The 11,981-nt window shown below is 40.1% G+C and overlaps 1 protein-coding gene across 2 annotated transcripts in view; it reads right to left on the reverse strand.

Annotated features, from left to right (window-relative positions):
* GDPD4 (glycerophosphodiester phosphodiesterase domain containing 4) overlaps nucleotides 1-7,945 on the reverse strand; it is an 85,434-nt gene extending 77,489 nt beyond the window's left edge. Inside the window, exon 1 of one of the 2 annotated variants that reach the window (XM_015115250.3) lies at nucleotides 7,860-7,945. The gene's annotated coding sequence lies outside the window, so the exon portion shown is untranslated. The remainder of the gene's footprint in view (nucleotides 1-7,859) is intronic. The other variant, XM_028833847.2, reaches the window with a different exon arrangement.
* Between the last annotated feature and the right edge of the window lie 4,036 nt (nucleotides 7,946-11,981).

The raw sequence follows: 11,981 nt of genomic DNA on the forward strand, positions 1-11,981 counted from the left end.
CTGCACTCCAGCCTGGGCAACAGAGTGAGACCTTGTCTCAAAAACAAAACAGAAAAAATAAATAAACTTAATTAACCATATTATCAAACTAAAGACAAACTATATGACCATCTAAATAGATACATAAAATACTTCTGAGCAAATTCTAACTCCATTCCTGACAAAAACCCTCAGCACACTAGGAATAGCAAATATTATGCCTTTATATGGAGAATATATTAAAAGCTAATAGCTAACTTCACACTTAATGGTGAAAGGCTGATTGCTTTCTAAAGACTAAATGTTTTTTTCTAAGATCGGAAACAAAGCAAGGATGTCTGTTAACACCAATCCTGTTCAACACTGTACTGGCAGTCCTAGCCAGTGCAATAGGCTAGAAAAAGAAATAAAAGGCATAAAGAATAGAAATAAATAAATAAAACTCTATTTGCAGACAACAAAATTATCTACGTAGAAAATCTCCAAAATTCTACAAAAAAAAAAAACTTAGAATTAATGAGTTTGGCAAGGTAGAATCAGATGCAAAAATCAAAAATTTTTATAGACTAGGAATGAACAAATAGAAGGTAAAAATTTTAAATCACAATTTACATCATGAAACAGCAAAACATGAATAGGAAAACTGGTGAAATCTGAATAATATCTGAAGTTTAGTTACCAGTAATGTACTGTTATCTTAGTTTTAACAAATGAACCACAGTAAAAGGATAATGCTGGGGGAAACTGAAACTGGGTAAGAGTATACAAGAACTGTCTGTACTATCTTTGTAACTTTTCTGTAAATCTAAAATTATTCCAAGATGAAACATGTATTTAAAAATTAAATTTAAATGATGATTTACAATAGTAACAAACACACACTTAGGTATAAATCTGACAAAATATGTGCAGGATCTGCATGCTGAAAACTACAAGACACGAAAGAAATCAAAGACTCAAGTAAAGACTCATAACAATACTGAGTCTTCTAATCTAAGTACCACTTTCTCGGATTAGAAGACTCAATATTGTTATAATCTCAATTCTCCCCAAACAGATCTACAGTTTCAACATGATTCCAATCAAAATCTCTGAGGACTTTTTTTGTAGAAATCAATAAGCTAAATCTAAGATTTATATGGAAAAGCAAAGGAAATAGACTAGCCAAAACAATTTTGAAAAATAATGTATTTTGACTCAAACTACCTGAGTTCAAGACTTAATATAAAGCTACAGTTACCAAGACAGTTTGGAATCAGCAGACAGACAGACATAGAGATCAATGAAACAGAATACCGGTTCCAGAAAAAGGCCCATATATATATATGGTCAATTCATGTTTGACAGAAGTATGAAGGATGGAGAAAGGACAGTTTCTTTGACAAATGGTTCTGGAACAACTGGATATTCATCCAAAAACAAATGAACCTCAATCTACAACTTTGCATTTTTTTTTTTTTTTTAAGACAGAGTCTGCCTCTGTCGCCCAGGCTGGAGTGCAGTGGCAGGCGATCTTGGCTGACTGCAACCTCCGCCTCCTGGGAGCAATTCTCCTGCCTCAGCCTCCTGAGTAGCTGGGACTACAGGCACATGTCACCATGTCCGGCTAATTTTTTTTTTTTTTTTTTGTATGTTTAGTAGAGATGGGTTTCACTGTGTTAGCCAAGCTGGTCTCGATCTCCTGACCTCAAAAGATCTGCCCACCTCAGCCTCCCAAAGTGCTGGGATTACAGGCATGAGCCACTGTGCCCGGCCCACAACTTTGCATTCTTTGTAAAAATTAAATGGATCACAGACTGAAATATAAATCTAAAGCTGGCCAGGTGCGGCAGGTCATACCTATAATCCCAGCACTCTGGGAGGCTGAGGCTAGAGGATCACTTGAGCCCAGGAGTTTGAGACTAGCCTGGGCAACACAGTGGGACCCCATCTCTACATAAAATACAAAAATTAGCCAGATGTGATGGCACACACCTGTAGTCCCAGCTACTCAGGAGGCTGAGGCAAGAGGATCACTTGAACTGGGGAAGTTGAGGCTGCAGCAAGCCATGATGGGGCCACTATACTCCATTCTGGGTGACAGAATGAGACTTTGTCTCTAAATGAATAAATAAATAAAACCTAAAGCTATAAAACTTATAGAAAAAAACATAGATGAAATCTGTGTCCCTGCTTTAGGCAAAGATTTGTTAGGTATAACACCAAAAGCATGATCCATAAAAGAAAAAACTGATAAGTTGTATTTCATCAATATTAATAACTTCTAGTCTTCAAAAGACATTCTTAAGACATAAAAAGGCAGGCCACAGATTTGGAGAAAAACTGTCCTATATTTTGATAGTGCTTACACAATTATATGCATTTGTCAAAACTTGCAGAATTATACACTAAATAATGGTGAATTTTAGTGTATGCAAATTCTATCTTAATTAGAAATTTCTTGGCCGGGTGCGGTGGCTCACGCCTGTAATCCAGCACTTTGGGAGGCTGAGGCGGGCAGATCACAAGGCCAGGAGATCGAGACCATCCCGGCTAACATGGTGAAACCCCATCTCTACTAAAAATACAAAAACTTAGCCGGGCATTGTGGCGGGTGCCTGTAGTCCCAGCTACTCAGCAGGCTGAGGCAGGAGAATGGCTTGAACTCGGGAGGTGGAGCTTGCAGTGAGCTGAGATCACGCCACTGCACTCCAACCTAGGGGACAGAGTGAGACTCTGTCTCAAAATAAATAAATAAATAAATAAATAAATAAATAAATAAATAAAAATTTTTAAAAAAAGAAAATTTTTATAAGTATATGAATTGATGTATGGATTATTATTATTATTATTTTTTTTTTTTAGAGTTTTACTCTTGTTGCTCAAGCTGGAGTGGAATGACACGATCTCGGCTCACTGCAACCTCCACCTCCCAGGTTCAAGCTATTCTCCTAGCTCAGCCTCCCGAGTAGCTGGGATTACAAGCACACATCACCATGCCCGGATAATTTTTTGTATTTTTAGTAGAAACGGGGTTTCACCAAGTTAGCCAGGCCAGTCTTGAACTCCTAACGTCAACTGATCTGCCCGCCTTGGCCTCCCAAAGTGCTGGTATTACAGGCCTGAGCCACTGCACTCGGCCAGATGTATAGATCTTGATTGGAACCTGTGAAAAGACTTTTTGGAGGAAATTGGTAGAAATTTGGATATTAACTAATTTACATTCAGTTGGTTTAGTAAATTATTGTTAATTTTAGGTGTGAAAATGACGATATCATTGTGTAAAAAAAAATTCCTTTTTTGGCCAGGTGTGGTGGCTCATGCCTGTAGTCCTAGCACTTTGGGAGGCCGAGGCGGGCAGATCACAAGGTCAGGAGTTCGAGGCCAGCCTGGCCAATATGGTGAAACCCTATCTCTACTAAAAATACAAAAATTAGCCAGGCATAGTGGTGTGCTCCTGTAGTCCCAGCTATTCTGGAGGCTGAGGCAGAAGAATCGCTTGAAGCCAGGAGGCAGAGGTTGCAGTGAGCTAACATCACGCCACTGCACTCCAGCCTGGGCAACAGAGAGAGACTGTCTCAAAAAAAAAAAAAAAAAAAAATTCCTTTTTTAGAGTTTCACACAAAGTATTTACAGGTAAAATGTATGGTGTCTGCAACTCACTTTCAAGTACTTCATCTAAAAGAAGATAAAGCAAATATTGGAAGATGTTAACAATTATAAATATATGGGCTATATTTTTCTGTATATTTTAAATAGTTCATAATTTAAAAAGTAGATGCTCTGGAGCTCCTTGCCTATGTTTCATATCCCACCTTTGCCATATTTAGCTGTGCAACTTTAGGCAAGTTATGCAAGTATTCTGTACCTCAGTTTTCTCATCTTTAAATGTGAATAATAATGGTACTTATCAATATAGTTTGTGGGGATTATTGAGTGAATCAATAGATGTGAAGAATTTAGTTCTGGAAATACTGTAAACTGAATGTTGGCTTTCAATACAATAATTGTTATCCATTCAGCACACTTTGAGCACTAAAATGACCAAGCATTAGGTTATGCGTCAAGAGCAAAAGGATGAGTAAGTCAAAACTCCTATCATTGACAAGATTTAAATATAGTGGAAGGGATGTATATTAGCAATTGAGTATAACATAATGTAATAACTTCTAGAATAAACATCTATACAATACACTAGGCAGCATGGAGAATAGAGTGATTAACCCAGCCTCAGAGCATAAATGAAGACATTTTGGAAATTCAGGAGGGAGCTGAAAAAGGGAAAATAAAGACTACCTACAGTTTTTTGTTTTTTTTTTTTGTTGTTGTTGTTGTTTTAAAAAAACAGATTGAAATAAAAAGATCTTGGAGATTCAGTTTAAGAAAAGGAACTGGGCACATACATTTGCCTTCCATTTCCTTGCAAATCATCTTGAAGTGACAGTAGAAAAGTATAATCAGGCCAGGCGCGGTGGCTCACGCTTATAATCCCAGCACGTTGGGCGGCCAAGGCGGGCAGATCACCTGAGGTCAGGAGTCTGAGACCAGCCTGGCCAACATGGTGAAATCCAGTTTCTACTAAAAATACAAAAATTAGCCAGGCGTGGTGGCATACGCCTGTAATACCAGCTACTTGCGAGGCTGAGGCATGAAAATTGCTTGAACCTGGGAGGCGGAGGTTGCAGTGACCAGAGATGGCGCCACTGCACTCCAGCCTAGAGTCTCAAAAAAAAAAAAAAAAAAAAAAAAAAAATTTAAACATTTTCTGGTTGACATTTGTTGAGTTTGTCTAAAAGACGTGGGCTAGATAGAAAGGGAATGGTCAGGTTAAGATAAAGATTGTGGAGATCAAACTTATTTTGAAGTCTTATAGTGGCTGCCCTTAGAGACCATAGGTGACAAATGTTTCCTATTCAGATCTTAGAGTTAATCTCTTTAGGATTGGAAGGGTCTGGAAGAAAAAGACCTAGCTTTGTTAACAGAGATTCTTTACAGATGCAAATGTTCCCCCTGCCCCCGTCTCCCCCCCTCCCTCCCCATACACAAAACAGCTTTGCAGGGCCATTTCAAAATATGGCAAAGAAACATATTTTGGGGTAAATATTTTTTTCTTTTTTGTCTTGTATTGTTATGCCAGAGTCAGGTTGCAAAGTAAACCATGATATATAGGGTTAAATAAAACACATCTGATGATAATTTATGGTTTGTAGGGCATGACTCTAGGGTTAAATAAAACCCATCTGATGAGAATTTATGGTTTGCAGGGCATGACTCCCCAAACCCCTTAGATAGGAATTTGGGCAAGATTAAAAAAAAAAAAAAAAAAAAAAAACAGCATTTAGTCCCTACACTGGCCTCATATGAAAACCAGGTAATCCCTCTCACCCAGAATATCACACATTCCCATCCTGGACCCTCTTTATGAGACAGAGGCCGGAGATGGAAGTTGCTAGGCAACACCAACCACTCCACAGCTTCTCACCAGCCCCATGGAATACCATCAGCATCCCCAATATAAGAATTAGGTATTCTGTCCCAATTAATTTTCCCAAAGAAGGAAGAAATCCTAAATTACTATCTCACCCTCAAAAGTAGTAGTTACCTCACCTTCTTCAATTCCTTGCTCAAATGGCCCCTTCTCAACAAGGTCAACCCTAATCACTATTTAATGCTGCAACCTGCTCCCTCCTTCTAACTCCTCTATTGCACTCTTTTTTTCTATAGAAAATAAAATACTATATAATGTATTTATTTAGAATGTTTACTGTTTATTGTCTGTCTTTACCTCCTAGAGCGTATGTTCCACATTTAACAGTAAGAGTTTATTGCTCACACATCCGAGTTAATGGTCTATCTGTTCTGCTGATCTGTTCTACCTCAGCTAGAATGACTGGGATGACTTGGCTTTGCTTCATGTGTCACTCAACCAGATTGACCTGGGTATGTTCTCATGGTGCTAGAAGTTGTCCAAGAGAGTAAGTCCCAAATACAAGCCCATTTCAAACCTCTGCCTCATGGGATGTCTGTTCACACAGCCGATCCCAAAGTCAACAATCAGGGCAGGTCACCTCATGGTGGTCGGTCACAGTAGTCACACGGAAAAAGGTGTGAACACAAAGAACATAACTAAGGGAAAGGTGGAGAGTTGGAGTCAAATAATACAATCTGCCTCTCTATATGACCAGCAAAGTAAACTTTGAGGCATAAAAGCAATACCAGAGAAAAAGAGGGACATTTCATAATGTGAAAAAAAAAAATTTTAATTTGCAATTTGTAGGTACTATTAGATAGGAGTTCTAAATTTCTCTTCAAAGAAGCAATATGTCGGTATGTTCAATTCTTTGCCTTCTACTTCTTAACTTCCTCGTAAAGCAACTTTTTTCCATCACCTGCTCCACCCTCATTCTGATTACCAGCTCTGCCCTGACTCATCCTGATCACCTGCTCCACCTTTACCTGCTCCACCCTGACTCTCTCCAAACCACTCAACCCGTCACTCTCTCTAAATTAGTCAATCAGAATTAGTTTAGCCTGTGTGGTCTAACAGTAGCCAATAGGGGAACACCACTCCAGCAGGGGCCACCTGCATCAGAAATAAGAACCCCTTCCCCTCCCTTGTCCAAGTGTGCACTCACCATTGCTTCATCTGTAAGGGTGCACCCTTCTATAGAAGTATATTGCCTTGCTGAGAATTAAAAATAAAATTTTATATTCGAGTTCTATTTCTTTTGCAGCACCAAAACTGTAACAGTACCCAATCACCTAGTCTCTAAGGGAGAAATGGACAAATGCATAATCATGGTAGGAGATTTAGCACACCTCTTAAAGAGCAGAATAAGCAGGAAAAAAAAGTCTGTAAGGATATAGACGACTGTAAAGCTTGATTAACAAACTAGTCTTAACATTTATGGAACACTGTACTCAACAAATGCAGAGTGTACCTTTTTTCCAAATGGACATGGAACATTTATCAAAAATGATCACAATTGGTTTTAATAAACTAATTGACATCTTAAGAATATATCTTCTGACTACAGTGCAATTTAACTAGAAATCAGTAAAACAAATTCCACATTTGGGAATTAAACACATTTATAAAAACCTATGCATGAGTCAAAGAAAAATCACAATGGAAATGAGAAAAAAAAAACTTTCAACTGGTTAATGATGAAACTACTGCATATATATAGAACTTGGTGTGACTAATTGCAAATACTGGGGTGTCCAAGGGCAGACGTTATGAACAAAAAACTCTATGGGAGGATGGTAAGCTGCTCGGATATTGAATAAAAGGCAGCTTTTTAACCAGAATAATTACCACCACCATTGTCCACACACCTGCAGATACTTTGTGTCTAAGCACCAGCCAGGGTAGCCAAGTTTACATGAAAATTCCTAATATTTAAGGGGAGATAAATAAACACTGTTTCCTTTCCAGACCCGTTCTCTGAATTCTACACGTATATATCCGACAGTCTACTGAAATCTCCATTTGGATTTCTCACAGGCACCTCAAAAGTAAAACTGAACCTTTGATGTTTTTCCCTCTAAAATAGATTCCTCCTGCAATCTGTCTCATCTCAGTAGAGGACACCGCCATTCCCCAGCTCATGAGGTCAAAACCCTGGGGTTGCCGGCCAGGATTGGGACAGCTGAAGCAGACTTTTATCCCGTTCGCCATTAACAACTAGAAAACTAGACAATACACGAAGCCGCTACTGTCAGATACTGAACAGGAGGTCCAAGCCCGTAATCCTCGAGAGGGGACACAAACGACCCGACACAGTGAGCGAGCGACGTCAAAGGGCCTCAGGTTTGGCTGCCGACTAATAATACTAATAGAACTTCCTGTTTCTGGTGCTGCTTAAGGAGGAAGCACGGAACTGGGCACATTTACTTACCGAGACTTCAAAGTCCCAACCCAAATCCAAGCTTCACGCCTAAGGAGACCAGCGTCTCTTAAGATGGATGCCTGGCTGGAGGGGCAGCTCCGGGCAGGCGGGGCGGGGGGGCGTGGCCTGGCGGGGCTGTGGGCGTGGTCAAGGACGCCCCGTGCCAGAGCTAGGCTGAAGCTAAGGCCAGATAGATCCCCAACCTTGGCTCTGAGCCCCACATTTTAAATGTACGGTAAGGTATGCTCTCTTTGTTTTTGGTTTGGTTGGTTCTTACAAAAAGAACTGTAAGTTTAGTCCTTGTTAATAACTTAGTTCAGGCATTACCTATTTTTTGTATCCTAGTTATTCATAAAATTGCCACATATATATACGTCTCTATATATGGTGTATATATATCTCTACATTTATATATATATTATGTATATATTTATTTATATGTTTTTTAAGAGACAGGGTCTTGTCGCCCCGTCTGGGCCTCAAACTTGGGCTCAAGCAGCCCCTGCCTCAGCCTGAAGAGCAGCTGGGACTACAGTCCTGTGCCCCCCACCCTCCACGCTCAGGCTACCTCTTTATTTTATTTTAATTTTAACTATTGTTTCTGCCTTTTTAAAACAAATTTTTAATTTTTATGGGTACATAATAGGTGTATTATTTATACACCTGATAGTAGGGATACATGAGGTATTCTGATACAGGTATACGATGTGTAAGTATTACATCAGGAAGCCAGGCACGGTGGCTCACGCCTGTAATCCCAGCACTTTGGGAGGCTGAGGCAGGTGGATCGCCTGAAGTCAGGAGTTTGAGACCAGCCAGGCCAACATGATGAAATCCTGTCTCTACTAAAATACAAAAAAAATTAGCCAGGCACAGTGGTGGGTGCCTGCAATCCCAGCTAATCAGGAGTCTGAGGCAGGAGAATCACTTGAACCCGGAAGGCAGAGGTTGTAGTGAGCCGAGATAGCACCACTGTACTCCACCCTGGGCAACAAGAGTGAAACTCCATCTCAAAAAAAAAAAAAAGAATCACATCAGGGTAAATTGAGTATCTGTCACCTCAAGCATTTATCATTTCTTTGGGTTATGAACGTTCCAATTACACTCTTTGTTATTTTCAAATGTACAATAAATTATTGCTGACTGTAGTCACCCTGTTGTGCTGTCAAATACTAGATCCTATTTATTCTATTTATTTGTTGTACACATTAATCATCCCCACTTTGCCTTACCTTTTTTAAACCAGTTTCAAACATTCAAAGGGCCACAAATGGGCCTGTTTTCACCTTTGTTTGTTTAATCTTTGATTCCTCTGGCCATTTCTGTAACTCTGACCTGTTCCTGAGCTCTAGACCTTTATCTCCAACTGCAGCCACTGGCCTTCAATCTGGCTGTCCTGCTGCAGACACCTCAAACTTAGTAAACCCTAACTTAAATTTATTATCTTTCCCTTCATGTCTACTCCATCTTCTATGGCTCTAAATCACTAAATGACAAGATCTGAAACAAATGTCTCATCCTCAACTCCTCCTATTCCTTTGCAACCCCCCAGCCCTTCACCTTACACAGAGTGGCCAAATTCTGCTTATTCCTATCTATTTCTCCTAGTCATTATCTTATTGTATTTCAATGCCCACTAGGCCCTAATCATCTCAGTATATGCCAACCAGCTTAATACTGCTATGTTAAAGTAGACTGCAGCAGATTCCCAAAGAGCCTCACTCTTTCCAGTTTACCTCTCCCATAATCTAAGACCAACTGTTGATCTTTTAAAAATGCAAATCTGACTATGCCTAAAACACATTCCAAAAGTTAAAGCTCCTTAAATTGGATCTCACTTTTCTCTCCAGCCTCAACTTGCCCCCAACTCTCCACCACCCCCACTTACATTGAAGCTTCAGCAAAGCAAACCTCTTGTTCTACTCCCCTACACCATTCTGCCTGTTTATTCGTGCTGTCCCTACTGCCAGGCTTATACACTCCCAACTTTGACCTGGCTAGCACTCCTTCTCTTAGTGTGAGGCTCAACTCAGGAAGCCTTCTTTGTTCATCCTCACCCCTATTTCTCGCCACCAGACTTGATTAACTACCTTCTCCTGTGTGTTCTATATATCCCTCCAAATAAACCTCTTATTACTATCCTAGCCACATTGAATATAATCACCTATTTTGTTTTGCTAATGTTTTAGTTTCTGCTTCCCCCTTCTAATTGTAATCTACCTGCGGGACAGACAATATCTAACTAATCTCTTTATTCCCAAAGCCTACTACAGTGCTTGGCACATGTCAGTCAATTAGTTCGTTACATAAATAGCCAGAAGCTACAGACCCATCAACCCTTAAAGGGAATTAGGCAGTTAGGCTGCATCTTTTCTGACCCAGCTGAATTCTCTGGAGCATGCCTCCCAGTAACCAGTTAGGAGGATCTGGCAGGATGCTGAAGAGAGATTGTTAGCTTGGATGTTGGGTGGGTGATAGTACAGAGGGAGAGAAGTCGATTGAAACTTGAGATATTGACCCTCTCCCTCCTAACTTCCATTCTGGACCCTAGCTTAACCCTTGACATAACAGTACTAAACTGTTGGCACCCAGTGGGTGACAATCGAGGGATGAAACACTTTGTGATATGAAGATTTTTTTGAAACTCCATTTTGACTGCTTCTGGAGAGAGTTTCCCTCATCTCTTATCAGCAGACGATGAAATAAGCTCTGGTGGTTGGGCCCAAGTTTGAGCAAATACAGGCCTGATCCTGTTACTCCTGGTTTTAAAGGTATATCAAAAAGCAAGACAAACAAAACTAAAGCAGGTAAAACAGAATATAAAAAACGGTACTAAAGACTTTATCAAATAAGTCAAATTGTAACATTCTTATTTCAAAGTATATAAATATTCAATTAATCTCTGCAGGAGGCTTCAACCCTGGCTGTTAAAAATCAGTAATGAAGGTAGACTTGATGACCTGATGTGGTTTCTTAAAAACCACAGGTTCCCACTAATATCTGGGAAAGATTTTCTCCTCAGCTTTATTGTCTCAACAGCCAACAGAACTGACTCAATTTTGTAGGCTCATTATTCAGCTAATTAAGTGATCCTTTTCCAGTAAATATTGTTTAAAGTCTGGTGGGTTTTGTCTAATCCTAGGCAAAACGTATAATGAACTCAAATAAGATTGTGTTAGGACTCAGTTTAAAAAAAAAAAAAAAAAAACTCTTTCAAAACTGCAAACTGTATGCTAGTCATTTCTTCAAAACTCCGGCTTCGGCCGGGCGCGGTGGCTCAAGCCTGTAATCCCAGCACTTTGGGAGGCCGAGACGGGCAGATCACGAGGTCAGGAGATCGAGACCATCCTGGTTAACACGGTGAAACCCCGTCTCTACTAAAAAATACAAAAAACTAGCCGGCCGAGGTGGCGGACGCCTGTAGTCCCAGCTACTCGGGAGGCGGAGGCAGGAGAATGGCGTGAACCCGGGAGGCGGAGCTTGCAGTGAGCTGAGATCCGGCCACTGCACTCCAGCCTGGGTGACAGCGCGAGACTCCGTCTCAAAAAAAAAAAAAAAAAACAAAAACAAAACTACGGCTTCATTCTGGAGAGTAGAGTCTCTTAGTCTAATAGTTTCCATGAGGAGCAAACCAACTTCAGATAAAGTTTTTTTTTTTTTTGGAATCATTGTTACATTATCATCTGTTGGAGAATTCTGCTAAAAATAACAATTTGCTGTAGTTCATAAGGCCTATTTCAAATATTTTGCAAACATGTATTCATACACACACACACACACACACACACACACACACCATTTGTTCTTTTTTTTTATATATATACTTTAAGTTCTAGGGTACATGTGCATAATGTGCAGGTTTGTTACATATGTATACTTGTGCCATGTTGGTGTGCTGCACCCATCACCTCGTCAGCACCCATCAACTTGTCATTTACATCAGGTATAACTCCCAGTGCAATCCCTCCCCCCTCCCCCCTCCCCGTGATAGGCCCCAGTGTGTGATGTTCCCCTTCCCGAGTCCAAGTGATCTCATTGTTCCGTTCCCACCTATGAGTGAGAACATGCGGTGTTTGGTTTTCTGTTCTTGCGATAGTTTGCTGAGAATGATGGTTTCCAGCTGCATCCATG

The sequence above is a fragment of the Macaca mulatta genome, chromosome 14, assembly GCF_049350105.2.
Source record: "Macaca mulatta isolate MMU2019108-1 chromosome 14, T2T-MMU8v2.0, whole genome shotgun sequence".
NCBI classification, from domain to species: domain Eukaryota; kingdom Metazoa; phylum Chordata; class Mammalia; order Primates; family Cercopithecidae; genus Macaca; species Macaca mulatta.